This window comes from Papio anubis, chromosome 6 (genome assembly GCF_008728515.1).
Source record: "Papio anubis isolate 15944 chromosome 6, Panubis1.0, whole genome shotgun sequence".
Classification (NCBI taxonomy): Eukaryota; Metazoa; Chordata; class Mammalia; order Primates; family Cercopithecidae; genus Papio; species Papio anubis.
In genome coordinates this window covers 45,456,984-45,483,595 of record NC_044981.1, presented here as the reverse complement: position 1 = coordinate 45,483,595, position 26,612 = coordinate 45,456,984, and the positions used below count along the sequence as shown (strand labels likewise).

General features: G+C 40.9%; 1 long non-coding RNA gene across 5 annotated transcripts in view; it reads left to right on the top strand.

Annotated features, from left to right (window-relative positions):
- Positions 1-26,612, top strand: part of LOC108585458 — a 43,568-nt gene that overhangs the window by 10,082 nt on the left and 6,874 nt on the right. For 2 of the 5 annotated variants that reach the window (XR_002521571.2, XR_001901814.3), the window contains exons 2-3: positions 17,953-18,055; positions 26,357-26,446. This is a non-coding gene — a long non-coding RNA (uncharacterized LOC108585458). Of the gene's footprint in view, positions 1-7,453; positions 9,248-14,000; positions 14,203-17,952; positions 18,056-26,356; positions 26,447-26,612 lie in introns of all 5 variants that reach the window. The other 3 variants (XR_004184289.1, XR_001901819.3, XR_001901820.3) reach the window with 3 other exon arrangements.

The window sequence follows — 26,612 nt, the reverse complement described above, 5'->3', positions numbered from 1 at the left end:
CAGATGTATGCTAGTAGACATATGCAAGAATGTTTATAGCAACATAATTCATAATAGCAAAAAGCCAGAGACAATTGGGATATTCATGCAAAACAATATTATACAGTGAAGAAAATTAAAGAATTACTGCTATGGATAAGAACATGAATGAATAAGACTGAATAATGAAAAAAGCAAGTTCCAGGAAAATATAGACAGTAAAATAACCTTTTAACAAAGTTTGGAAGCCAAAACAATAAATTGGTTAGGCATTTATATATATATGTATAAACTGATTTTTTTTAAGCAATGAAATGAGAAAAAGAAAATTCAAGATTAAAAAAGAAGTAAATTCAAATGATCAGTGCAGGGAGGTTGGGGTAAAGAAAGAGCACACAGAGATGAATTTACTGACAATGTTCTCATTCTTGCGCTGGGTGATAGGCTCATAGATGCTCATTATAAAAATAATTAAATTCAAAAGAATAAATAAAATGAAAGAGGGTCATGCATGGATTACTGCTGATGCTGTTTCATGAACCAAGGATTATGAATGTTCCAATTCTGTGAGCCTGATTCAAGAAAACAAAATAAAACATTTATTGAGCTCCTAGTGAGAGCTGGGCCCTATGCTCTAGATTTATTCTGCAATAACAAGCAACTATAGACTCTTAGTGAGTTGCTGCCACAAAGGCTTTTTCCTTCCTCAAATTGTATGCCAACTATGAGTCAACAGTGGGCCTTGGCTTAGGGAATCAGGCTGATAGAACAACCAACATGCTGGGTGTTGCTGGTTACTGTATGTTGATCTCTGCCATTCAATAGATTCTCAGACTTTAACTTCTAAGCCTAGGTTCAGTGAAGGGAAAGAAAGGAGTTGATATTCAGTTAAGAGGAATATCAAATAAGACCAAATAAAATATTAGGGTTAAAGGCTTGTTTGAAATACTAGTAAATGTGGAAGTTTCAATTCTCACAGTACTTTATTCATATATACACACATCCTCTCCTACACATTGAGGTCACAATTTCCATAGTCCCTTCAGTATCTGGCTCTGTTCATGCTTATTAAAAAGGATTTGCATTATCGATTCCCATCAAATGCAATCAAAATGATTCCTTGTTCTTTTACACAATAGCTAAGCTTACTCAGGTGTCTCTGCTAATTTGCTTAACTTTTCCTTGATAATCCTTTCAAATCAATTAGTAACTGGGACGTACTTGAGCTTTACAAAATTCCAAGCCAATTTAGAGATTTCTCAATGTGGTGTAATTAAGTGATTATTATTGTCTGTTTTTCCTTCAGCTAGGTGTATTCTCTGGTAGATGTGCGCCAAATTAGGGTTCTTTAACTTAGTAGGACTCATTTTCATTCACCCCCTAATTCCGTCATCAGTTTCTGGTTACCTAATGAGAATTATTGTAGTTTAATCACTTTTTATTTTAGTGTTTTATTTATTGTTCAGTCAGTTTTTCAATACACATTTGCACTCACACTTTTCTATAAATTACATGTATAAAACAATATACACTTAACATGGCATGTAGCTCTCAATAACCATTAATGTAATTATCAATAATTAAATACAGTGAAACTGTACTTAGAAATTATCACCACTGACCACTGTGACAACAGATTTTACAAGCTTCCCCACTCCAGCATTGTAACTATTTGTTCTTAAGCAACAGCAATTTTGAAACAGAACAAAGGGACTCACACAGAGTTTAGCCTGAGGTTGGGGAAACTGTATAGGAAAAGGAAAAAGTTTCTTGAGAATTTGTTGAAAATTAAGACCATCTTCTTCCTCATTCTCTTCCCCACAAGTTGCCCACCTATTGGACACAGGTGTTGCTCTAGGAAAATAATCATCCATGGATGTGGGTGGAGAAGTCTCTGAAAAAGTCTTTGCAGCCAGCCACGATGGCTCACGCCTGTAATCCCTGCACTTTGGGAAGCCAAGGCAGGTGGATCATCTGAGTTCAGGAGTTTGAGACCAGCCTGGGGAACATGACAAAACCTTGTCTCTACCCAAAATGCAAAAAATTAGCCAGGTGTGGTGATGCGCACCTGTAGTCCAAGCCACTCGAGAGGCGGAGGCGGGAGGATCACTTGAGCCCAGGAGGCAGAGGTTGCAGTTAGCTGAGACTGCACACTTGCACTCCAGCCTGGGTGACAGAGTGAGACCCTGTCTCAGAAAAAAAAAATTTAAAAAAAAGTCTTTGCAGAAGTTTGTGGGCATGTTCTTTTGGCTGTCATAACCATTCCTTCCCTTTTGAAATATTGCCCTATCACCCTGCGTGGTAGTGAGCCTAAGAAACAATGGGAAAACGCTACTATAGCTTTGCAAAGTAAACTTTCAGCTTGTGGCAAAAGGAGCACAATGTCTACTTTTTCTTTCTTACTTTAAAGGCGTGATATCAGGCCTGATATGCTTGCTTTGTCCAGTTCCCTCACTCTGACCTAATTTACAAAGCCCTGCAGCTCTCTTCTGCACGCTTTCCCATGTGAGGTTATTTATCTTCCTTAGCAGTCAACTCGATTTATTTGAGGACAGTGCTCCCCCAAGCTCTGTTGATAGTCTATTCCAGTACTGAATTTCTATTGTAATCGCAAAGTTCCTGAAATAGCTTACATTTCTCATACAGCTGCAATCACCTCTCCCTCTGCCTAAAACCTTCCGTATCTTCCCATTGCTCTTGTCCCTGGAGGACCCACATGATCCAGTTTCTGCCTGCCTGCCTTTCCAGACTCACTTTGGGTCCCTGAACTATCCCCACACAGCCCCTTTGCTCTCATGGCTCTAGTCTATTTCCTTCTCCTGCAGCTACCTCCTCTTTTTTTTTTGAGACAAAATCTCGCTCTGTCACCCAGGCTGGAGTGCAATGGCACGATCTCAGCTCACTGCAATCTCCGCCTCCTGGGTTCAAGCCATTGTCCTGCCTCAGCCTCCCTAGTAGCTGGAATTACAGGTGTGCACTACCACGCCTTGTTAATTTTTGTATTTTTAGTAGAGATGGGGTTTCACCATGTTGGCCAGGATGGTCTTGATCTCTTGACCTCGTGAGCCACCTGCCTTGGCCGTCCAAAGTGCTGGGATTACAGGCATGAACCACTGCGCCTGGCCTCTCCTCTTCTACCTTTAAGTAATTGTACTTCCATTGGTTTCATCTTAAACCCCATTTCCTCAGGGAAGCCTTCCGTAGCCCCATATACATGGTCAAGCTTCCCATTGTACCCAAACCAGTAATTACACAGTAATTTTGAGTTTATTACTTACGTAATTATCTGTTTAACGTCTGGCTTTCTCTCTATGCTGTAAGTTCCATTAGGGAAAAATCACATCTGTCCTATTAATTGTTGTATTCTTTGCCTCTTCCACAGTGCCTGGCACGTAATAGGTAATTACTATATATGTTGAATGAATTAATATACAATTGGCTAAATGACTCTCTTCCCAATGAACCTCTCCACTGTTCGAATCGGAGGGTGATGATCACTTTCCTGATTGACGATCAATTAATGCAATCCTAAAGCCACCTCTGTTAACATTTTAACTTTATTTTGAGATAATGATAGATTCACATGCAATTGTAAGAAATAATACATATACTCCTTGCCCAGTTTCTCCCAGTTGGCAACAGCTTGCATAATTGTAGTACAACGGCACAACCAGGAAATTGACATTGATAGAATCTACCAATATTATTCAGATTTCATCAGTTTTACATGTACTCTCTGTGTGTGTGTGTGTGTGTGTGTGTATCTACTTCCATGTAATTTTGTCATATGTGTAGATTCATGAGATCACCACCACAGTAAAATATATAACAGTTACATCAGAAGAGTTCCTCATGTTACCCTTTCAGAGCTACAGACACCTCGCTCCTTCTGCTTCCCACTCCCAGTGTCTGGCCGCCAACAATCAGATCTCCATAGCTACCATTTTATCATTTTAAGAATGTTGTATAAATTAAATCAAACGGTATATACAGTTCTGAGATTGGTTCTTCTCATTCAGCATGACTTCTTTTTGAACCACTTAAGTTATTGCATTATCAGCAGTTTTTTTCTCCTTGTATTGCAGAGTAGTGTGCCATGGTATGGATGTATCACAGTTTCTTTAGCCATTCACTTAGGACATTTGGTTTGTTCCAGTTTTTGGTCATACAAATAAATCTGCTATGAACATTCATGTTCAGTTTCTTGTGTGAAAATAAGTTTTCATTTCTCTGGGATAAATGCCGATGAGTACATTTGCTGGGTCATATGGTAAGCATATGTTTAGTTTTTAAATAAATTGCCAAACTGGTTTTAGAGTGGCTGAACCAAAACATTTTCACTAGTAATATATGGATGATACAGTTTCCTCACATCCTTACCAGCATTTGGTGTTATCACTATTTTGTTTTAAATGTAGCTATTCTGATAGTTGTGTAGTGATATCTCACTGTAGTTTTATTTTGCATTTTTGTCATTGATGTTGAACAAATAATGACGTTGAACTTTGACGTTTTGTGTACTTATTTGCCATCAGAATATCCTCTTTGGTGAAATGTCTGCTTGCCTTTTGCCCCTTTTCTAATTTTTGAATTTTTCATTTAATTGTTGAGTTTTGAGAAACCTTTGTGTATTCTAGACACAAGCAACCACTGATCCATCAGGTTCATTTTCAGAAGAGGAAACAGAGGGTCAGAGAGGTAAATCAACTTTCCCCGTCTTTAGTAGTTGTGAAAAGAAAGGCCCCAGTCTCTGTCTCCTGAGCCTCCATGCAGTGCTCTCCCCACATCTAGCCTTGACCTCTCTCTGACTCAGTGACCTGCCTTCTATTTAGCCCACACAACTTCTCTGAACCAAACTCTCCTTTCGTGGGCACACAGCCTTCCAGGGTGAGCTGTCTAAAGTTGGTGCTTTTATGGAATATTCCCAAAACAAGAAATTATAAATGTTCGAGATGATGGATATGGTAATTATCCTGATCTGATCACTATACATTATATAGAGAGACATCACAATGTACCCATAGGTATCTATAATTATTATATGTTAATTTAAAAACTACTAAAAGAAGAATAAAGTTAGTCCTCAGTTTCTTGCCTGTGTTAATCATCCCATGTCCTTATACAATAGAGAAGCTGTAGTGGGTGCTGAGATGGGCCACCTAGGTCCCCAACTAGCACCAAAAGACTCTATTCCCCTGGCTGCAGAGAATATTGTCCACAGAGCCTTCATCTGTCAATCCTCTTCAGAATTATTTAAAGAGGGTCACCTCACCCAAATTCAAGACCCCTTTCCTAGGTCAGCCTGTATCCAGTGACTAGTGGTAAAAAGGTGAAAAGGCTGGCCAGATTCTGCACAATTGTGTTTGACCATCCCATATTCAGAACTTCCCAAGGAGTCCCCTGAAGCTTTGTTGAACCTGCAATACAGCCCAACTTCTTTCTCTACCCAGCCCTGCTTCTTCTGCTCTTTCACAGATATTAACCGCAAGAACAATCAGTAACACATTTCCTGTGTATGACTTTCTATCACTAAGTTTGCTTCCTAGGAACCCAGCCTGTGACAGTCGGTGCCAGGAGTAGTTTGAGAAACCAGATGCTAAAATGGGATTTTTGGAGCTGGCTCACTCACTGCTCATTGGCAATGATGACCTTACCAACCATCAGATAGCACCTGGCACAAGGTAGTAGTGCACTTATTAACTTTACTCGTACTGGAGATGAACTGGAAAGATATTCCAGAAAGAAGAGAATGCTCCAGCAGGTGCCATGCATCAGGGGTTTGTAGGGGGAAAAGTAACTCTAAGTGGAAGAGGGTGGCTGTTGCTAAGAACAATGGACAGTTTAGGAACTAAATAATGAAAAGCTATGAGGGATTAAGCAGCAATTAAAGGCTAAGTTTGAAAGCCAGAGAACTTCCTTGGTAGTTTATATAGAAGCTCTTCGCCGGGCACAGTGGCTCACGCCTGCAATCCCAGTACTTTGGGAGGACAAGACGGGTGGATCACTTGAGGTCAGGAGTTCGAGAGCAGTCTGGCCAATGTGGTGAAACCCTGTCTCTACTAAAAATACAAAAAAAAATTAGCCAGGCCTGGTGGCGCATGGCTGTAGTCCCAGCTACTCGGGAGGCTGAGGTGGGAGAATTGCTTCAACCTGGGAGGCAGATGTGTCAGTGAGCCAAGATCATGCCATTGCACTCCAGCCTGGGCCACAGAGCAAGACTCCATCTCAAAAAAAAAGGGGAAAAAAAAAAAAATGAAGTTTTCATCTTCTATAGCCTAAGGCTGAGAACTTGAGGCCCATGATTTAATCACAAGATTAACAGGGTGAGGAGGCAGTAGCTCACTCCTATAATCCTAGCACTTTGGGAGGTTGGGGTGGGAGGATCACTCGAGGTCAGGAGTTTGAGATCAGCCTGGCCAACATAGAGAAACCATGTCTCTACTAAAAATACAAAAATTAGCTGGGCATAGTAGCAGATGCCTATTGTCCCAGCTACTCAGGAGGCTGTGGCAGGAGATTCGCTTGAGCCTGGGAGGTGGAAGTTGCGGTGAGCTGAGATCGCGCCACTGCACTCCAGCCTGGGCAACAGAGTGAGAATCTGTCTCAGAAAAAAAAAAAAAAAAAAGGAAGAAAAGAAAAGAAAATTAGCAGAACTCCCAAGAAGGCTGATATCTCAATTTGGGAAATCTGCAATGTTAAAATCCTCACCTTGGTTGGAAAGGAATAAGACCCTGACACATGAGATGTTGCTGGAGTTTGCAGTTAAAAAAGCTTAAATTCCAGGATTTCTCTATAGGCCCTGAGCTCCCAGAAGGGGTTGATTCCTTCCCATTAAGCACCAGTGCTCTTCCCACATTTGAAGATCGTGCAGAGTTCTCTCCCTTGTAGGGAAACATGTGTCCTCTCAGAATCTGTCCCTGACTTTCCTGGTCACCAGGACAATAACTAGAGTTAAATCACAGTCTGACTTGGCTGAGGACTGAGCTGGGCCAGATAAAGGGGGAAAGGTTCCAGAGCTTTAGGAGTATAGGATTCAACCAGCAAGTGCCTGTGGGAGCCAGGAGATTATAAATAAGACTGGATTTTGTAGATTCTGCATCGGGGATGTCAGAATATAAAACTGAATGATGGAAGATTTATCAATTGGGGAGAATTACGGAATACAGGATTTCACATTTTGTCTAGGACACCTGCAGATGACATGAACATGCTACTAAATGGTTCCCACAGGCATGGAGAAAACACACATTAAGTGAAGTAGAAACACATTATTGTCATAGCTATGGTAGAAGGGCTGAAAAGACTCAAAGGTGGGCACTCTGTGATAGATACATTATGTAAGACTGGAAAATCCACCAGATGACTATACTCCACGGAGGTCCCATATGGTACACCATTGGTCAAAGCATTAAGAAATGTGGATGAAAGTGGCACCAGCATCATTAAGAAGCTCAGAGGTAGCTATTGTCTACAGGTTGGGGCTGATTGCAGGACATGAATTTGCAGAGCTGCACTCGCTGATAACAACGGTGATGGGAGGATGTCATGACAGTAGCTGCAGGTGGTGCCACTGCACCTGTAGAAGCCAGGTGGGTAAAACTTACCATAAGGAGGGTCAAGGACAGAGGAATAGCCAGGGAATCTGACCCACAGAGAACGATGGAGATGGTTAGCACAACACTTTATCACTACTAACAAAATAGATGGGCAGGCAACAAAGTCACTACTCGATCGACGTGACAAAATAAATCAAGAGCAGATGATCAGAATGCTAACAGCAGTTGCCCCAACAAAAAGTCATAAGCTGTCTCCCAGTTCTAGATCTGAGCAAGTTTTCAAACCCAGAACCCACTGAAGGAGAGGTCAGGTCCCAAAGAGAAAGAATTCTGCAATACCACAATGAGTTAACAGCTAACGATTCCCTCAGTACTTCCCAAAGGAATCTGCATTTATTCAGGAAATTGTATGCTGTGAAAAAGGGAGTATCCAAAGATTTCAAGACTGGGCACAGGGTCTGAGTTGACTGATACACAGAGATTCAAAGCATCAACATGGGCTCTCTGTTAGAGTAGGGGCATATGACATCTGGTACTAAATGGATCTCTGCCCACATCTGGATTTCAATGTGCCACTGGGTCCACAGACTCAGTCAGAAGTCCTTTTTCCAGTCCCTGAATGTATAGTTGGAGAAGACACGTTTGGTAGTAGGCACAATCTTCACACTGGTTCCTTGGCCTGTGGATTAGAGTTATTGTAGTGAGGAAGGCTAAATGACAACCTCTGAACTTACACCTCTGTAACAATCAGCGAATGAATGAGGCAAAAGTCTGAACTTGATTCAAGAATGGGTTGGCTTAACATAGTAATTCAAGTCACAATTCTAGCAGGGGTAATTAACGCTGAATATCTGGAGGAAGTGTCACTTCTGTTACACAATGGGCAGGGAGAAAAATGTTCTTCACCCAAGTAATTCATTCTTCATACTCCCTTGTTCATTGTTGATGATAAATAGTTAAATGCAGCAGCAGGGGAACAGGGACTGAGATTCCTTGGGAACGAGGATCTGGATATGCCTTGGGTAAGCCACCACTATCAGCAGAGATGCTAGACAAGAGAAAGGGGAGTCAATACAGTAATTGAAGAGGAATGAGATCATGGATATCAGTTGTAACCCTGAAACCAGCTGCAGTGGCCATGGCTGCAAGGGCCAAGCCTGCAGCTTGTCCTACAAACCATTTCCTCTTATGTTTCCCTTAGGAGAATCTTTACTATCCTCCAACCTCACAGCTGGACTCCTAGAGGAGACGCTTCTAGAACTTAAAACAGTGGATCCAGGCAGTGTAAAGGAGAGACCAGAGTGGATGCTGTAATGTACTGCCTGCATCCCTCATCCGTACTGGAGGACTTACTCCTCTATCTGATGGTAGTGCTGTGTGCAGATACCCTGAGCTGTCAGCCCTTTGCAATATTTGTGCTGACGGAAGAGAGTTTCCTTGCCCCAGGTTACATGTTTCCCTTCTGTAGCAGCCCACATCCAAAGATGAAAGAGAAGTGTTGTTGGAGAATACCAGCTTCTTAGTGATTGCTGTGTCTTCTAAACACAGGAAGTACTTTGTACATGGTAGTTTATTAATACTTTTCTGTTTATTTGAGCTGGAAGCTAGTAAGGAATAAATGTCTGAAGACTTCAGGGTTAATACCAAAGTGAAGGGCCAACTGACCTGGCAGAGAAGCCTCCACGCTTGGAGTTGGCTGCTACGGTGAAGTGGTAGGTTGGGGCTAAGGAATTTACTAAGCAGGATTGCCTACAAACACTGTTCAAATTAATTCCCTTATTTTCTGAAAGCTTACAACACTTGCAGGGTATGCCATAAAATGTAATAATTGAATGTAATTTGATTTTGCTCACTTTTGTTTCATTTGTGATTATCTTTTTTCTGTAAAGCACATATACTGTTCCAGAGTAAGGATCAGTTTTCAAATATGCCTTTTTAAAAATTATTTTGTAGAGACGGAGTCTTGCTATGTCGCCCAGGCTGGTCTTGAACTCCTGGACTCAAGCTATTTTCCTGCTTCAGCCTCCCAAATTACTGGAATTATGGGCATGAGCCACCATTCCTGGCCAAACATGTCTGTTTCCTACAGCACCTGGAATGATGCTATGGTCTTTGAAAATGCGTATTTGCTGGCCGGGCGCGGTGGCTCAAGCCTGTAATCCCAGGACTTTGGGAGGCCGAGACGGGTGGATCACGAGGTCAGGAGATCGAGACCATCTTGGCTAACACGGTGAAACCCCGTCTCTACTAAAAAAATACAAAAAAACTAGCCAGGCGATGTGGCGGGCGCCTGTAGTCCCAGTTACTCGGGAGGCTGAGGCAGGAGAATGGCGTCAACCCGGGAGGCGGAGCTTGCAGTGAGCTGAGATCCGGCCACTGCACTCCAGCCTGGGCGACAGAGCGAGACTCTGTCTCAAAAAAAAAAAAAAAATGCGTATTTGCCAGTCAGCTGAACTCTAACCCAGCTAATGGGTATGGTTTACATCCACAAAATCCCAGGTGTGGTGCAAGGCAGGTTTTCACTTTAATTTGCTGGATGTCTCTCCCCTCCTCTCCCCTTCTCTCCTCTCCTCTTCTCTTGAGACAGGGTCTTGCTCTGTTGCCCAGGCTAGAGTGCAGTGACATAACGACAGCTCACTGCAGCTTTGACCTGAGCTCAATTGATTCTCCTACCTCAGCCTCCTGAGTAGCTGAGACCACAGGCACACACCACCACACCTGGCTAAGTTTTTATATTTTTTGTAGACACAAGGTTTTGCCATGTTGCTCAGGCTGGTCTAGAACTCCCGGGCTCAAGCAATCCACCCCCCTCCAACTCCCAGAGTGCTGGAATTACAGGCATGAGCCATCGGGCCTGGCCTGGGTATCTGTCGTATGGAAGAACATTGGGAGAGGAAGGTGACGCAGATGAAGGGGAATACCAACAGCGCTATGATCCTAAAGGTGACAGATTGGGAGAGGAATATCTCTCTCATCTCTCCTTCCGTTTCAGTCTCTCTCAATATCTTTGTTTGAATTCACTCCAAGGAGTAAAAGGCTTCTGTTGCCTTTCTGGATCTGGAGTGAGTCAGCATTACTATTTTTGTTTGTTTGTTCATTTGTTTAGCAAAGCCATCTTCCACATTCCTAGAATCATGAGATCTTGGACAGAACACACTCAATTGAAGGTTAGGGCCGGGGGGAAGACAGCGTCTTCCTCTTTGTTTTTCAGACTTTTGAAATTGATTCAATGCATAACATTTGGTTTCTGTTGCTGTTTTGTTTTTTTTTTTTTTAATTTCTAGATTATGCAAATTGAAATGACACTCAAGGAATTTTTTGGGCGGAACTCTAAAATTTCCTGTTTTCTGGCTTCAGGATTTTTATTTGCAGTCCATTGAAAACTTGCCTCACGGGCAGACATGGTGGCTTATACCTATAATCTCAGCACTTTGGGAGGCCTAGGTGGGTAGATTACTTGAGGACAGGAGTTCAAGACCAGCCTGGGTCAACACAGGCTGATACGATCTCTACAAAAAATTAAAAACAAAACAAAAAAAATTAACCAAGAGTAGTGGTGTGTGCCTGTAGTCCCAGATACTTAGGAGGCTGAGGTGGGAGGATTGCTTGAGCCCAGGAGTTTGAGACTGCAGTGAGCTATGATCATGCCAGTATACTCTAACCTGGGCAACAGAGCAAGACCCTGTCTCAAATAAAATAAAATAAAATAAGAAGAAGAAGAAGAAGAAAAATAATAAAATAAAATAAAATAAAACAAAATAAAATAAAATAAAACTTGCCCCAAAGAGTATGGTCTGACAGTATGATAATGAGACTTTGTCCATTCTGCTCTACATTTTAAGGCCATCCTGGGCTGATTCTTATTTTTGTGATGCATTTTGCTAGTTGTGTCACTGTAAGGACTATTAAAATAAATGAGGTGTGGTGAATTTCCAGGTTTGTCAACTAAGTGAACAATTTTTGTGAGTGATTCAATAAAGTCAGCTAGTTTAAGGAAGAAACAACTAGCATCTACAGTTCTCTAAAAATCTCTAAAGTAAAAACAAGCACTGTGGATTTTAAAATATAAAATCTTAGCTTATCCACATTTTGATGTGCTGTGGACACTCTGAGAATGCAGGTATTGTTCATAGGTTTGTTTTGCTGTGGTTAGGAACTTTGGTATTAAAAATCTTGGACAGTAATAATAATTCTATTGGATGCTACCTATATAACTGATTACTTGTTCTCTCATTGGCTTAAATTTCTTATTTATAAAACTGAAACAAAAGAGATGATATTGTAGGGTTCTTGTAAAGATTAAGTGAAAACCTAAATCATCCATGCACAGCATTGCACATAGCAAGCACTCAGGAGATGTTAGTTGCCTATTTTCCACTCCTATTTTCATGAATGCTGTGGAGAATGAACCAATAATGTTGGTGATGGAATGACATCTAGGTGACAGACAGTAATTTAAAATACTACAGCTTTCTCTCTTGCCATTTCCAGTGGGTCTCATTTCTAGTCCCTGCCCCGTGCTCACCAGTGGAGTTCAGAGACAGAATTCTAAACTCCAAAGGACCCTGAGGAGTTGTTGAACTTTAGAGAGTACAGATCCCCTAAATTTCCCTGGAGCTGAGAAGGAGGAAGGACAATGAAGGGAGGTTGAAGAGATGACACCCAGTACATCCTTCACGTGTTAAACAACCTTTCTCTGCAAGGGTGGACCCAATGGCCTGTGGCTGGTGACACCAGGATTAGAACACAGGCTGTACATTAGGCAATTAGCAGCTGTTGTCAACTCCACTTGGAATGCCAGTATGGCCTTGTCTGCAGTCCCAAGATGGGGCTTGGGGTAGCTGTGGTCCTCCTTCATTATGAGGTTGATGGACCCAGGGCTGATAGGAAGAGGTTAGAAGAGGTAGACCCAGAAAGAGTTTGGAGGTAATGAGAGCTTTATCTGAGCTTCTTTGGGGGGCAAGAAGACTTGGATGAGTTGGGGAGGCTACCTGCAAGTGTGTATGAAGGGAAGGGGTGGATGGTAGCAAGACGCAGGTGCTAACATAGAAGTGATGCTCTTTAGCACCCCACCAGCAGGGAAGATAGAGACTGGGAACCTGGCAACTATATTCTCCTCTTTCCTTCCAAGGATTTTTATAGGCTGCGTGCTGATTATAATATGTACATACCAAAATATTACCTATAACATTTTCATTTTAATCTGATTTTAGTGGTATAAAAATGATAAAGAAGAGAGGAAAGTTAAAAAAGCTAGCTGTTGGCCGGGTGCGGTGGCTCACGCCTGTAATCCTAGAACTTTGGGAGACTGAGGCCTCCCAAAATCACGAGGTTAGGAGATTGAGACCATCCTGACTAATGCGGTGAAACTCCGTCTCTACTAAAAAATACGAAATATTAGCAGGCGTCTGTAGTCCCAGCTACTCGGCAGGCTGAGGCAGGAGAACGGCGTGAACCCGGGAGGCCGAGCTTGCAGTGAGCCGAGATCGCGTCACTGCACTCCAGCCTGGGCGGCAGAGCAAGATTGTATCAAAAAAAAAAAAAAAAAAAAAAAAAAGCTAGCTGTGATACAACATAGATATTAGAGTCCTAGCAGCTGAACATTTACACAGAGAGATAAGACTTAAGTACCCAAACGAATAAAAAAGTATTGCATGAGTTAAGGATAGAATGCTGCAGGCTGATAAATTGAAGAAACTAAATTCTGAGTTCACCGTCAAGATAGGTAGTGTGGTGTGGTTGAAAGTCCATGGAACTGGAAAAAAAAAAAGACATGGTATCTCAGCTTTCCTATGCATTAGGCTAAGTGACTGCTAAGTCTCTGTCTTCCAGGCCGGGCACAGTGAGTGGCTCACGCCTGTAATCCCAGCACTTCGGGAGGCTGAGGTGGGCAGATCACCTGAAGTCAGGGTTTTAAGACCAGCCTGGCCAATGTGGTGAAACCCTGTCTCTACTAAAAATACAAAAATTAGCCGGACGTGGTGGCAGGAGCCTGTAATCCCAGCTGTTGGGGAGGCTGAGGTAGGAGAATCACTTGAACCAGGGAGGCAGAGGTTGCAATGAACCAAGATTGCACCATTGCACTCCAGCCTGGATGACAAGAGCAAAAGTCCATCTCAAAAACAAAAACAAACAAACAACAAACAAAAAATCCATCTGTGAAATGAGGTTAGCTCTGCTAAAAAGGGTTGTTCTGGGGATTGATTGAGTTGATACATGTTGTACAAGTTAGGATTCTCGGTTGCAAGCAACAGAATTCAGTTTGGATCAGCTTAGGCGGAAACAGAATTCACTTGAAAATGGGTAACTTACAGTGTTACCCATTGAAAATGAACAATTTACAGTGTCCATCAAGACTGGTGAGGTGGGATTAGAGGCTATGTAGTCAGAAACACCTAAAATTGGATAAGAGATCTGGTCTGGCGGTAAGGGTGGTCACAGAATTTGCCCTTCTCTCTGTCCTAGGACACTAGACACTGCTGCTAGAACTCCCCCTCACTGCTGCCTCAGGAAACTGAACCCGGCTGCTAACATCCTTGCTGAAATGGATTCAGTGTAGTATCTGCTCCTTCATGCCACTGGCTTCGAAAGGAGGTGGCTCTGATGACAATATCTAAGTCACACATGCCAGGCCCTACCTTCAAGGGAGTCCATGAGAGTATGACTGGTGTGTATAATGAAGAATTTCCCAATCATAAGAATGGTGTTGAAAAGTGCTGGGAGATTGAAACAAAGTGACAAATGTTTATATACATGTATGAGTCTGCAGTTCATATTTGAGAGCAAGGTCTTCAGTTTGGCAATGAGAAGGGCATAGACCCTGCAGGAAGGGGCCGCCTTTGTAGCTGTGGGCTGGTGAAATGGCTAAACATGGAGCAGTGCCTCTGGTCTCACTGATTGGGGAATGTCGAGTTTGAGTCATATTGATGGGATTCGTTTAAACTCAGTGTTAATTTTTCTTCTTCTGCAAGAGCGTGGTGACCTAGTTTTTAAGGGCAAGCAGAGGCAGCCATATGATTAAGTCCACTAAATAATTCAGCTTGCTTTTTAACATCAGCCTACATCCCCACTTCCATTCTTCATGTAATCATAGCAGTATAATTCACAAATAGTGCATTGTTATACTAGCCTTGTTATAGAAAAATACTCATTTAGAATCCAGGCCATTCCTCATAACCAGTACCTATTCAAAAAGAAAAAAAAAAAATCCCAAAAAACTGTTCTCCAAGAAAAGAAAGAGCAATAACCAACACCCACCTGTGGTGTTTGCTTAGTAAAAAGCAAATATATTTTTCTTCTCACTCTTCCTTTTGTTAGCAAATAAATGAAGAGGCGAATGAGATTTCACAGGCTGGCCTGACTCTGCAGTGACTAGAGAAATAAGGACAATTCCCATAGGTATAATTGAATTTTCCTCTTTTTTTAATCACGGTTGACCAAAGTGATTGATGGTTTTTGGTTCCTGCTTAACCTAATGCTTTCCTCTACCAACTCTCTAAACTTAACACTGTTTGAACATTCAAAGGTCAGCATAATTCTGCTTGAGGATTTGGATCCAAAGTAAAGTTTGTATGGTTAGTGTTGCCAGCGTACCCTCAGATCTGGGCTCTGTCTTGGCAGCAAGTTGAAATTTGACACATGTCTAGGGCAAATTACAAAATGGCAGTGTGACCTGCACTGTAATTCCCCAATTCCAGGCTCTCTCAGGGCATGGTAAACTGGGTCATTTGTCTTGAGTTGGATGCTTTAGAGAAACATTGAACTTGTCTGGGGCCCTGGCAGGTGAGGGTAATAGTTGAAGGGGAGCAGTGAATAGAAAGGAGGAAGCTTTATCAGCTGATGTGAAAAAACGTGGTGTCTTGTGGTGCTACAACAAGTTCCCACAGCCCACAGACCCTAATGGACTGACAGGCAACTGTAGATGACCTCCTGCAACACCATCTCCGACTCCCTCTAGGCACCCCATGGACTGCATCTCTTTTTCATGATTCTCCCTGCCCACCACACTGTTCCCTGCTCTTTTAAACCAAGTTTCAGATGTTAATATTGTTCAAAAATGCACGAGTGAGTGATGGATTCATGCTTCCCTAGGCGTAAGTCTGTTCTGTCAGGGGCCTCTTTTGCTGAATTTCCTTTATTAAGGACAGTAAGAATCCTCTCTTGAGCTCTGAAGCCACTCCCCAGTTCTTCTACATTTTTATAAGTACAAAGGGACAGGAAGTTTCTTTATAGCCCTCCTGGGCTCTCTATTATCCAGGGGAGTGGAGGAACAAGCATGTTGTTACTTCTACAGGGCCCTTTGGGTAGGGTTCTGTTGGGAATTTTATATCAGGGTGTAATAACATCTGGGAACATAAGAGCAGCTACTGTGCTGCTGCTGACAATGGATTTGTGGAAGCAACAGGAGGTCCTTCCTTCCTTCCTTCCTTTCCTTCCTTCCTTCCTTCCTTTTCCTCTTCCTTCCTTTTCCTTCCTTCTTTTCGTTCTTCCCTTCCTTCCTTCCTTCCTTTCTTCCTTCTTTCGTTCCTTTCTTCCTTCCTTCCCTCCTTCCTTGGAAGCACCTCTATGACTGCTTTTTATTTTTGAAGGAGAAGAGATGCTAGGAAAGTATTAAATGGAGGTTTAGGAGCCCTTCATCATCAAATACCCTTGAGTACAATTGGCCTTGTGCACTGGTTCCCAATCTTTAGTAGACATCAGACTCACCAGGGAGCTTGTTAAGACACAGAGTGCTGGGTCTTGCTTCCTGAATTTCTGATTCTGGGGTCGGTCTGGGTAGGGTCTGAGAATTTGAATTTCTAACAAATTCCTAGGTGATGCTGATGTTGCTGGCTTGAGGACCACACTTGGAGAACTACTGGCTTGGTGCTTGGTTTCCCCGACCCAGTTACGTGGTGTAATAGAAAGATCATGGGGTTTGGAACCAGAGAGGCTTGTGTCTTATTACCTGTATGACCTTGAGCAAGTTACTTCACCTTGCTGGGGCTCAGTTTCTTCATTTGTGTTAATACACCAACCTACAAGGTAATTTACATTAAGCTCCTAAACACAGTGCTTGGCAAATGGTAGGTGTTAAAAAAAATAGTGATCTCTCCCCCTAATCACTCCTTTTCTCTCATGCCCTGCTACCACTTAAAAAGTTACATTAAAGGGAAACGTTTGTTTCCATGGCATAACCTAATCTGTCCTAATAAATCCACACATTTACAGATAAAGCACTAAAGACAAGCAATAATTCAGACGGGATTCGAATCCAGGAATTTTTACTCCAAAGTCCATTACATCTTAACTATATGTTAACCACTACCCAGTTTAATCAAGAAGACAAAGGGAAAAAAATTACCAATTGTGTATATAATTATAAGTAAGAAATTAGAAATAACCACACATTCTGACACTAAAGCACTATTAAACAGCACCTTTCAAAATGATATGCAAATGAACTTGGAGATTTGGATGAGAGAGGAATTTTCTAGGAAAATGTAAATTTACAAAATTAACCTCAGAAGATATAAAGACATAGAACAGAGCAACAACCACAGAACAAGTTGAAAAGATTATTGAAGACCTATCCACCCACTTCTCTGACTCCTACACCTACTGGTGTCAGGCTAAAAACGTTAGGCCTAGATTACTTCATAGGTGAATTATTTCAAACATTTAAGTTTGGGGCAACAGATAATTCCAGTGCTATTTAAACTGTTCCAGAGCACTGAGAAGTATACAAAGCCTTCAAATTATTTTTAGAAAGGCAAAGTAACATTGTACCAAAACCTTACTAACATAGTACTAAAAAAGAAAACTAACATCTAATCTCACTTAAGATAGAGATGACAAATCCTAAGTATTAAGAATACAAAATTCAGCAAAACATTAAAATATAACAAATGAAATTTATTTTCAAAAATGAACTACAGCTCAGCACTTGACATATATTGTACTATATTAAAAATAGATCAAAGGAAAAAAGTATACTTATCTTGATCAACGGCAAAGACATTTAGTAAAGTTCTATAACTAGTTCTCATTTGAAAACACAGATAAACACACAGACAATAAAACTCTAATAGATACTGTCTTCACCAAATAACAATAAAAAGATATTACAAGCTCGAAGTCAGCATTAGGCTTACAGTGAAAACACCAGAAGCTTTAAAAGACAAAGTTTCCCACACATAGCACTATTTTGAGACATTATTGGCTAAGCACAGTCTATTACAGTTAGGTTAAAGTATAAATAAGAGACATAAATGTTATATCAAGAAAACTAAAGGAAATAAGTTGAAAAACTATTACTACAACAAGAAATCTTAGAAATGTACCTTTTAATAACAAAATTAATAAGGGGACACACATACACACACAAAACTTGTGTTTTTTTCTAAGATGGGATAAGAGAGAATTTATCTTCCTTTAGGAAACAACTGAAAACTGATGAAATATATGAAACATCTGTTTTTGAGACAATGGACGTTAGTCAACGAAGGACAGTGAATCCTGAGACATGGAAAACAAATGATGTAAGTCCTGTGATTGCCCAAGCTTACTGCCTTTAGAGATTTTCCAGGCTGGGGAGCTGAGAAGGGAAACCAAGCAGAGCTCAGCTGACTCCCTGAGCTGAGGAGATTGTTTTGGAAATAGAGTTAATTTGGGAATAAAAGACAAATTTAAAAATCTATAATGAAAAATCTTCAGAGTCAAGGAAATTTACAGCATCCATAGAATTAAACTAACGTCCTAGTGAAAGGAGCAAAGACAAGAACAAATTCTTAGAAGTTTCAAATATGACAGAAGAAAAATAAAAGAGGGTTGGAAGGTAAAGTTAGAAAAAATCTTCTTGGATACAGAACAAAAAGACAAAAAATACCTTAAAAAGTAGAGAGAAAAGATAAGAAAATTGGAGGAGGGTCAATTTATTCCAGAAACAGAAAACAAAATACCAAGGGGAGAAGAGTATTAAAATGATACCAGTAAATATATCACAACAGAATAATAATCTGAGTTTCCTGATAATAAGAACCCATTGAGCACCAATACAATGAAAAAAAAAAAAAAAGACTCATACCAATGTGCTTTATTGTGAAATTTCCATAAACTGGAATAGAGAGAAAAATTCTAAAAGCTTCTGGGAGGAAAAATAGATGATTCCCAGGAGAAAAATATTAAAAATGGCATTTGTCTTCTCAATATGAAAATGGGAAACAAGGCCGGATACAGTGGCTCAAGCCTGTAATCCCAGCACCTTGGGAAGCCAAGGTGGGTGGATCACCTGAGGTCAGGAGTTTGAGACCAGCCTGGCCAAGGTGGTAAAACCCCATCTTTACTAAAAATACAAAAATTTGCCAGGCATGGTGGTGGGCACCTGTAATCCTAGCTACTTGGGAGACTGAGGCTGGAGACTGACTTGAACTCAGGAAGCAGAGGTTGCAGTGAGCCAAGATATCGTGCCATTGTGCTCCAGTCTGGACCACAAGAGTGAAACTCCATGTCAAAAAAAAAAAAAATTGTAGCTGGGCACGGTGGCTCGCATATGTAATGCCAACACTTTCGGAGGCTGAGGTGGGCGGATCACCTGAGTTCTGGGGTTTGAGGTAAGCCTGGCCAAGATGGTGAAACCCCATCTCTAGTAAAAATATAAAATTAGCCAGGCATGGTGGAACATGCCTGTAATCCCAGCTACTCGGAAGACTGAGGCAGGGGAATCGCTTGAACCTGGGAGGTGGAGATTGCAGTGAGCCCAGATTGTGGCACTGCACTCCAGCCTGAGTGACAGAGCAAGACTCTGGGGAAAAAAAAAAGAAAGAAAGGAAAGAAGGAAAGAAGGAAAGAAGGAAAGAAGGAAAGAAAGAAAGAAAGAAAGAAAGAAAGAAAGAAAGAAAGAAAGAAAGAAAGAGAGAAGGAAAAGAAAGAAAGAAGGAGATGGAAAGAAGGAAGGAAGGAAGGAAGGAAGGAAAGAAGGAAGGAAGGAAGGAAGGAAATGGGAAACAAACAAGACAAAGAAGAAACACAGTTACCATTCTAAGCTGAGTGTGGCATCACACACCTGTAACCCAAGCTACTTGGGAAGCTGAAATGAGAGGATCACTTGAGCCCAGTAGTTTGAGGTCAGCCTGGGCAACACAGCAAGATTCTGTCTCTTAAAAATAAATAAATACAACACTTTTTTAAAAAAGTAAAGCAACACATTTACCATTTTAAAGAAATCATTTGGAGGAGGGGGTTGGGAGTAAGGTTTGTTGAATTCTATACCTAGCCAAACTAACAAATCATGACTAAGAGTGGGATAAGGATATATTTTAAGACTGGCAATGTCTCTAAAATCTATTCCCTGTGAACTCTTTCTCAAAAGATATTGTAGGATGTGCATCTCAAAAATAAGGGGCTAAACAAAGAGGAAAACATAAGACCAGAAATACAGAGATGGAAAGGAAAGTCCCAGGGCCACAGTAGTGCAAATAATTCTGAGTGGAAGAGGGGAAAGGAAGGCCCAGCTGAGATTCCTTCAGGAAAAGATAATTAAACTGATAGATTTTCTGAGGGAAATGATCACATGGAAATAGAGCTCACATGGGGTTTCACAATTCTTTTGGAGGGCTTGATAAGAATTATCATTGTTAAGATTATCTGCTTAAATACATTAGATAAGTCTTGCTCTAATTTTTTTCATTCTTTTAAGTACAGAATTAGTTTGCAACAATTATACTTCCCTATTGCTAAAGGAAACTTTTTAAATGGTAAAATTATGACTTACATAAAATATAAAATGAATACATGTCAAAGATTTTATTTAAGCTATCAGTTAATGAGGAACTAGTAAGATGTTATTATCATCAATTAATGAGGAAACTAGTAAAACAAAGGGGAATCTGTAAAACTGACATAAATAAGCAATAAGTGATCGTGAAGTGAATTTCCTGATAAATGCAAAACTGGCCACTGTCACCAGGGAGAAATCAGTTGAATCTCTACTGAACACAGTTCTCTTACATCTTTATGGGCAAGATTTATTTCCATTACTATCAGTTTTCTACAATTTTTAAAGTTGTAAAATGGCTCAGACAATGACAGTTGAATGCATTGATCTTAGAGAATCAGATGACTCTGAAAGGTGCACTAGACTCTATGTAATATTCCACTGAAAGAATATTCCGTAACTTTTTTGCTCATTTCAGAGTTTTTCACACTTTTTCCTGACATACTGTTTAACTTTTAAATTCTATTTCTATTTAAAAGTATAATGGAGGAAAACATGTGTGTGCTGTTAACCAAATGAAAGGAATACATAGCTGTTTAATAACTGGGCAGAGCGGAGCTAGTAAATCTTTGAGAAGCTTATCTAAACTGCAGGTACAGTTTTAAGAAGGTTGAGATAAACTTTAAGATTTCTTTTTTTCTTTTTTTGAGACAGTCTTACTCCATCACCTAGGCTGGAGTGCAGTGGCACAATCTTGCCTCACTGCAACCTCCACCTCCTGGGTTCAAGTGATTTTTGTGCCTCAGCCTCCTGAGTAGCTGGGATTACAGGCACTCGCCACCACATTCAGCTAATTTTTGTATTTTTAGTAGAGACAGGGTTTCATCATGTTGCCCAGGCTGGTCTCCACCTCCTAGACTCAAGTAATCCGCTCACCTCAGCCTCTCGAAGTGCTAGGATTGCAGAAGTGAGCCACCATGCCCAGCCTTCTTTAAGATTTCTAAGTCTTAATAGTGGCAATAAGCCTCATTGTAATTAATTGTTACTACATTTTCTAAATATATCAACTAGAACCCTGAAGGCAAACATTTTAGTTTGTATGGTTAAATAAAATTTATGAGAGGCCATTGTTCTGGACTGAGTTCCTACACTAGGCCCCAAGAGACCAGACTAGACCAGAACGGAGTCACTGGGGTTAAGCCAGTTTAAAACATCACCAACAAAAACCCAGGAGATTCACAACAGCCAATAGAAAAGCAGCCCAGTTGACCTGAGCCACCATGATTAGGAAGTCCCTTCTCTTTTAACCCATACAAGGAAATGACAAATCTGCTTCTTGTGCCTTGTCTCCACTTTCTTGAGGCTTTTCTGCCTATAAGGCCCAGCCTCTCTACTCTCCTCAGCAGAGTGTCTTTCTATTTCATGGCTGGGAGGTTTCCCACTGCATGGATAGCTAATAAAAGTCAATTCAGTATTCAAAACTCAATGTGTTGAAGTTTTGTTCTTTGACAGTGTTGACAGGTGTCTTTTCCAGAGCAATTGAATAGTGATGGTAGTGGTAATATAGGGAGGGAAAAGACAGGTGCCGAAAACCTTAGGGGTTAGAAACTAGTTCTTAATTTACAAATCTTGTGTGTAAGACATAAAAGCTAAGTGCAAAAAAACACACAAAAACTCACAAAGCTGAATACCTATAAAGTAGTACCTAAGTAAAATTTGGCTTTTACTGTGAAATTGTCTTCTTCTATCACCTTCTTTCTTTTATATGGCCTTTCGGATGAAGACAAGAATGCAGAGTTGGTGGATAATCCTAACTGTATGGAGGAGATGCCCCTTAAAAGCATCAGCATTTTTGAGTAACAATGAGAAAAAATGAGGGAAAATTGTTGTAAGGCTTGGAGGAAGAGTTATTGTAATTCGCCTCTGATAAATCACCAAAGCTGATTGCAGTTATTAGAATATTGGGAGCAAAGAAAGGGGTTTTATCCCAGCTATGCAAAAGTTATTTTACAAACAAAATTCCTACTTGGAAAGTGCTAACTTTAACAAGGGATAATGCCCTCCATTCAGGGTGCGTATAACATATTTGTTTTCTATATTACTCCTAATAGTGGTTTTTCTTAAAGGACAGATCCTAGGAGATATTATATCCCCAAATATTCAGAGTGGACTTTTATACCTCCACTCTTTCCTTCTCCCAAAGACAGTTTATAGAAGCGATTTGTGGGGATGGATGCGGTGGCCCACTCCTGTAATCCCAGCACTTTGGGAGATCGAGGTAGGTGGATCACTTGAGCCCAGGAGTTTGAGACCAGCATAGGCAACAGAGCAAGACCTTGTCTCTATTAAAAAAAGAAAGAAAGAAAGAAAAAGAAGTGATTTGTGGATCAAGCTAACCAAAAATGTATGGTGAATGTTCTTTCTTTTTCAAGCTTACTGAGTACAATGGGGAGCAGGATGAAAAGATCTGGAGGTCAGAGGAAGGGACTGAACTTGTGTGAAGATCTCACTATGTGTCAGGCCCATTGCTGTGTAACTTATCCTTTGCTATCCTTTGAAATAAGGGTTTTTATCCCAGTTTTACAAATGAGGACACCAAGACACTACGCTGCGCCCAACACAAGACAGCTGGTTATCTGACTCCAAGACTGTACACTGTCTTTCTGTTAGACAGAATTGCATTGCTAAAAGTATGGCTGTTGGTCTGTTCAAGTTGGTTCCCATCTTTGAATTCCCCTTAGGAGCTCTCTTTCTTGTTCCATGGGGTTTTTTTTTCCTGTGTTTTGTGCCCTCCCCCCAGCTAGTCTCTTTCTGAGCCCCTCCTTGGCCCCACGTCCACCTTCCTTTTTTGCATTGTCTGTGCTGCTCGCAGTAATATACTCAAGCCCCTCTCTTGGGGTAGCTGTGAACCTCCTTGAAGGTCTTCTCTCCCCTTTGACTTCTGGCACTTAGAACACCTTCCGCTTTTCATTTGGGATTTATATTCTGCCTTCTGTTGAGTGTTTCCTTCCATGCAGTTCAGGTCTTACTTAGATCCCGAAGGAGATGTAAGACCCTGAGGAAAGGGATGGTGCCTTAAGGCTCTTTGAAAGTCTCCACTTCAAGTATAAGACCTTGCAGAGTGGGTGCTTGCAAACACTGTTAAATACATGACTACAACCCTTTACAAGCTTTTCCCATGTTCTTCTCTCCACCATTGAAATGGAAATAATGGGCCAGGGGCAGTGGCTCACACCTGTAATCCCAGCACTTTGGGAGGCCAAAGTGGGTGGATCACCTGAGGTCAGGAGTGAGAAACCAGCTTGGCCAACATGGTGAAACCTCATCTCTATTAAAAATACAAAAATTAGCTGGGTGTGGTGGCGTGCCCCTGTAATCCCAGCTACTAGGAAGGCTGAAGTGGGAGAATTGCTTGAACCTAGGAGGTGGAGGCTGCTGTTACTGAGATCACGCCACTGCACTCCAGCCTGGGAGACAGAGCACGACCCCATCTCAAAAATAAATAAATCGATAAATAATAAATACATAAATAAAATGGATTATAAAAAAACACCTCCTTGTTTTCAGAATTCCTACAAAAGAGATAACTTCTGGTAAATGAAAATTTTCCAAGACATGAATGAGTCATCAAGGTTTAATTTGTTTCAACATTCATTCCCAAGAACAGTTTATTTGCTTTTCCACAGGAAAATCTGCATTTTCCTTGTGGAAATAGGTGGGGATTTTGGGGCAGTCTGAAGAGGAAGCTATTTTATTTGGAGATCTGTGCATTCCCCCCGTGAGGGAGGCTGACAAGGACCATGGAACTCAACCATTGTGTGCAGTAGGATCACCACACAAAAGCAGCCACACTTTCTATGCTATTCTTCCCCTTCACTCTCATCCTTGAGATTTCTCAGTACCACTCTGTTCTTTTTACCTACACTCCTTGCTTCTCTCTATTTCTGCAAAGTGAGGTCTTATGGAGCTGACCTGGTTTCAGCATCCTTGCTACGCCTTTCTAGAATGTTCCCAGAAGAGCAGAGTCACAACCAATCTTGCCTTTTCTTCTACATGCCTCCAGTGACGTCTGGCTGGGCTCAGTCACCTCCTGGGTATTTTCCCACAACAGAAATCCTCGCGGTAACTCTGTAAAACCCAGCTCAGCTCCTATAACCGAGATGATCCACTTTTTAAACTTTAATTACGTTCTCATCATTTCCAATAAATTTCTTTCTGAAATACCACTTCCAAGACACGTAGCTTCCTATCATTAAGATTTTTTTTCATCTATTTGGTTCCAGGAATTGAATTTACTCAGAGGCATCATTGCCCAACTTCATGTCTAAAAGATTTGAGACAAAGCTTTTCAATCTGAAATGACAGGCTGGAAAACCAAGTGCCAGTTTTCCACACAAAAAATCAGAGATCCATGCAACAGCTTCTTTGGCTCTGGCACAATGGGAAAACTAGTGATTGAACACTTCTCTGGGCTCAGCCCCCTCGCCCACCAATTTGTAAATTAGGCTGAGTGATTTGCATTTTTACAGTCTCAAACCGTTTGTAGAAACATGCCATTTTGCCTTTTTATACCCAAATAATAACGTTGCAAGAATTTGGCAGTTAAATGACATCTAGCTCTCTGATTTAAAGAGGGGGAAGGAAAGCCATTAGTCTCATATCCATCCTTAGTGGGGGAAATACATCTTTAATAAATTATAGGAGAGAATAGTTCCATTTACAAAGCATTCAAGTTTTCTTTTTTTCTGACATGTCGTGCTTAATACCAATTATCTATTTTTCCCTTCTTTTTGTGCTGTCCTCAGAATTCTTCCTGAGAAGTTAACTTTAATCTTCTGCTTTGTTTCAAAGCCTGTATTAGATTAACCTCTCTTTTTCTTTTTATTTGGGAATGACTAATTAGCAAGCAGAAATTAAATTTAAAAATTTAACTTCTCTGCACAGTAGATTTCTCAAGACCCTCAGACCCTGTAGGCCATATGAGTGGATTCTCCTGTAAAGCCTTTATTTCATGTTGTGTTGTGGTCTCCAGGAAGACAAAATGCGCTTTGGACCACATCAACTTGAATAACATACTGGGTGCCATAAATCGACTCTTCTGTCCCTTCAGGATGAGATTTCAGTGATTTTGAAGTCCAGAGTCTTGGAAAGAGAAGAAGAAATGTTCGTAGCCTGGTGGACAAAGGAATTTTGATAGAAAACACTGTAGATAATTATAGAATTCAGGACTAGAAAGCCCAGATATATCCTGGAACTTCTTCGTTTAAAGATTAAGACAATGAGATGCAAACCTAATTGTAGTCGAAGCCCGAAGGTTTATACAGGTCTGATTCGATTTCCCTGTTAGTACTCTCTCGAATGCACTGTCCTCTGGATATAGGCACAGGAATGTATGATCCAGTTTCATTAGCCTGGTCTAAATTTCAATTAATTGCTCCTTCTTACAAACGGTAACCCCAAGTATTCCTCAATACCACAGTTCATTCCTTTCTGATTTCCATTTTCTTCTTTTATCTTCCTTTCCCTCCTATCTTTTATTTTCTTTTGCTCTGATTGTTTTTACTTAGTAAAAGCGCCAACATTTTTGCTTCCTGGGGAATGGGCACTTCTCTCAATTGTGGTCCCCAGCTCTCGTCTTTTCTGTCTCTTCTCAGGATCTATGCACATCTCTATCTCAAGCTTTCATCTCTCTCAGTCACTAGCCCAAAAGAACAAGGCTCCCTAACTCTCACTACTAACAGATGCCAGTAAAAGATGGTTCCCTTTATTCTATATGAATTTACATAGAATATGTTTGTTTTACATATGAACTGGTGTCAAAAAGCAAGCTGGTTCTGTCTAAGAAAGCAAAGGCCTGAATAAGAGCAAGGTAATTGATTTAAAGATGGGGATGATCATGATGATGCCATTGAAAATTATAATACCTTGCATTTCTGTTGTTCTTTCCAGCATGCAAAGCTCTTTTCAATGTCATCATCTCATCCCACCATCACAACCCTGGGAGATCATTTAGGTTCATATTAGTTTTGCCATTTTACATGAAAGCCAAGTCTTGGGTAAGTAAACTGATGTGTCTCAGGACCTCACTTCAGGAAAGATAAAATCAGTGTTCAAACCCATGTTTTAGGACTCTGAGCCCCAGAATGTTCTACTTCTCTGGAATGCAGTCTGATGTGATTGTGAATCAAAAGGATACCTCACTGCCTGGTAGTATAAGGTAATTATATTATCACAAAGGTTTTGGGTAAATATATGGAGAAAACAAATGTTGACAGGCCGATAAAATGGGAATAGCTCACTAAAAGGAGATTGTGTAATCTGTCCTTCATGAAGGATTTATCTGAAACAACAGGTTTCTAGTATTCCCTACAGCATTCCAAACC